The sequence below is a fragment of the Microtus pennsylvanicus genome, chromosome 17, assembly GCF_037038515.1.
Source record: "Microtus pennsylvanicus isolate mMicPen1 chromosome 17, mMicPen1.hap1, whole genome shotgun sequence".
In the NCBI taxonomy this organism is placed as follows: domain Eukaryota; kingdom Metazoa; phylum Chordata; class Mammalia; order Rodentia; family Cricetidae; genus Microtus; species Microtus pennsylvanicus.
This window is the reverse complement of record NC_134595.1, coordinates 40,747,555-40,750,972: the sequence shown is the minus strand read 5'-3', so window position 1 is coordinate 40,750,972 and position 3,418 is coordinate 40,747,555. Positions and strand designations below refer to the sequence as shown.

Sequence of the window (3,418 nt, the reverse complement as noted above, 5' to 3'; positions counted from 1 at the left end):
ACCACAGGAGAAATATTTCCATCTTTTTATACTGAGCTTGAGACAAAAATCAGATGCTTTCATTTGTTTAGGGCAGCGTTTTATTTTTTTTAATTTTTTGGTAAAAGAATAAGGATGCCAAGGAAATTAAATGAATTGTTTGAGTTTCTCAACTTTTAGCAAATGTAGGTCTAGAACCCTGTTCTCCTGCTTTCTAATCTCCTGCTTTGGGCCCTTCATTTGTGTGTTCTCTGATTTTGTCTTAGGAGAACAAGGTAACCATCCAGAAGATGAGAGTCATTGTTGACTTGGCTATATATTAGAAATACCAAAGCATATTGGGAAAAAAGACACCCTACACTTATAGATTCTCATTTCAAATTCTCCCAGGTGAACTATGTACAAGGCTAGTATTCTTTTGCATATGAAAATTTATTGTACATAAAAGAATATTAGCACTATTGAATGCAAACAACTGATGATATGTCAAACTGGTAGGGACATGGCTGACTCTTCAGAAAGTGAGCAGGTTTAAACCATTGGGAGCCGTATGCCACTCTGACTGATTGGTCAGTCAAACAGAAGGACTTGTGCCAAACACTACAAGGCATTAGGGCATCAAGTGACTGTTCCGTGAGCCCGCAATGTCTCACCTGTTGAATCTAGAACTTCAAGGATGGCACACCCAGAAACAATCAAACGGTCTTCCCACAGTGGCCCAGGCTGGTCTGAAGTCATGGCCACACCACTGTAAGCAAGACATTTAGTCAGAAGGTTTCCACAAACTATATGTGACCTCTGAGCCACCACAATTCAGTGATATATAAAACATTAAGTTATAGGCTGTGGGAAGAGAAGGCAGCAGGACTCAAGGCACCTCCCATTTGCAGTGATTCCGTGAGTGAGGATGGCAGAAGCCTAGATCAAGCCTCTTCTCTCAGTATACAAAGAATTACTTTGATATTAAATTGCATTGTAAACAAAAGAGACTATGTTGGGGTGGACGTGGAGAAGAATGAGTCCTTGAAGCAGAACGAAGACAGCTGGGGAAGGCTCTGCAGTGGTCCTGCCGGTCAGTGCGACTGCTCCATCTTTAGTTTAGGTGACCGCAGGAGGTCTGCCTCTTCTTCTTCCCCTTTGTGTTTGCCTGGAAATTTCACCAACTCTCCACTCAACCATCCCGCGTTTCCTCCAAGTTTCTCTGCCATTCCCTTCTCCCTTTGCTTTTTCTTGAGCTTCGATCTCCTCTCCTCCTTGTCTGTTTCCTTTCGTGCATTTTTTCAGCTTCTCTTTCTTTCCTTTTCATTTCTAGCTCAGCGAACAGTTTCGTGGTCTGTAGATTGCCTGCAGGAACAGCGCGGGATCAGCTTTCTCTATATTGGTAGGATTTCCTTCCTTCTTTAGTCGGTTTTTTTTTTCTGCTCTTAACAATGTGTTCCACATATTCTTTTCCTGCCTCAATCACATCCAGGGCCCTCTTCTTTTGTTCCTGATCCAGGAGCAACTCGCAAGCTTCGTCCACAGCCTCCAAAGCCTTCTGGGCTCTCTCAGCATCATTTTCGTTTTTGCCGGGATGCAGCTACTGAAGCCTCCTTTTTATTTCTTCATCTGTCACCTCAGGACCTATCTGAAAAATCACAAATGACTTCAGATTAAAGCAAGCAGAATCAAAATGAGTCAATCATTCATTCTGATTTTGGGGCTTTAGACCTGAGTCTGTCTTCTCTATTTGTTTTATCCCTCTGTGGTCAGAAGGTCATAAATTCCTCCTCCTTCCTGTCTCCACTGCTGTCCAAAGCCTTACTTTTTCCTGAAGCCACCATTTCCCTGGCCAGCTACCATGTGACCTCAGGGCTGGTATTCTTAAAAATTGCTTCTCACATGGTGGCAATTTGTGGCCGCAGTTAAAAACCTCTGACATTATTGGTAATTCTGATATTCTGTGCATCTCTTTCCTCAGTTCCTAAATTCTGCTGGTAGGGACCACAGTCATTACTTGTTAACTTTGCACCCCACGTTTCCCAATTAATGCTATTAAATAATTTTCTTTTTTGGGGGGGGGGCACAGGTTATTTCCATGTAGCCCTGACTGGCCTGGAGCTCTCTGTGTTGACTAGCATGGCTTGGACTCTCAGAGATCCACCTGCTTCTGCCTCCCGAGTTTTGGGATTAAGGGCGTGTCCCATTATGCCCAGTCTACTCCTTAAAGTTAAAGTTTGACTACTTCAAAAATACAGTGAATAAGATTCTATAACATCACCTGTGGGTGATGGGGCGACACCTCAGTAAAGTACTTTCCTAGCACGTGTGAAAACTGTAGTTCAATCCCTCAGTTCAACCCCACATTGAAAAAAGTCAAGTGTGAGCATGTGCTTGGTATGGAAGCACTGGGGAGGTGGAGAGAGGTGGGCCCCTAGGGCTCACTAACCAATTTAGCCTGCTTGACAAACTTAAGCCAGTAGGAGACGCTATTCCAAGAAATATGATGGGTGGTACCTAAAGAACGAGAGTTGGGGTTGACTGTTGGCTTCCACATGCACTGGAACACATATACATGTACACATGTTCACCTCATGCACACACACACACACACACACACTCATACACTAAATCTATGACTCTGCCATCCAGCATTAAAGAAGGATTCTGAGTCTGTCTTCAGTATTACCAACTGAAATGAAACTCCAGATGAAGCTGAAATACACCTTTTTAGGCTCCTGTCTGGTTTCAGGGTTTTCTCTGTTCTGATGAAAGGACACAGCCATTTCCCGGCTTTCTACACCACTTTCCTCTTCTAAGAACCCAGAGACCACACTTATTTACGATGATAAAAACAGCTCTGAGGCAGAAGGACTCTCAGGTCCTCACAGGGAAGGATGCTGCCACTGGAAGCCGGAGTCCTCCCGCTGGAGCAGGAGTGTAGACATCCCATCTACATCTCGGGAGGAGAAAAGTGGCTTAGCAAGAAGTTGGAGGAGGTAAGCTTTCACGCTCACCAAATGACTTGGGAATCACAGACCACAGACATGCACGGAGGAATGCAAAAATCCAAGGGCTGGAGCTATGTGGAACTGTTATTTTTCTTGGCTAAGACCGATCATTTTCTTCTTTCTCCCCTAAATTGGGGTTTTAAAATGTTGTTGCTACCACTTATTTCTCTTGGCATGTCCAATGACTGAGTTTCTTTGTTCCCACTGCCTTTTCCGTGGACCCTCTTCAGCTCCCTCTCTTGAGTAAATAATCTAGCTTTTCTGTGGCTTGTGGGGCAGCTTAGCACTCCCTCCTCGGGTAATTTTCCCCTTAGGCTCTGGGGTTCTGCGGCCCATGCTCTTAGCACACGTGCGCTCCTTCTTTCGTCTATGAAATGAAGAGTGTTTGGTTTTATTGTCGTGCAGTGGACAACTGTCTTTTCCATGTCTGTTCCTCCCTAAGCAGCTCA

At 44.3% G+C, this 3,418-nt stretch overlaps 1 pseudogene; it reads right to left on the bottom strand.

Moving 5' to 3' along the window:
* Positions 1–1,052: 1,052 nt before the first annotated feature.
* On the bottom strand, positions 1,053–1,802 carry LOC142836834 (dnaJ homolog subfamily C member 8 pseudogene; annotated as a pseudogene).
* Between the last annotated feature and the right edge of the window lie 1,616 nt (positions 1,803–3,418).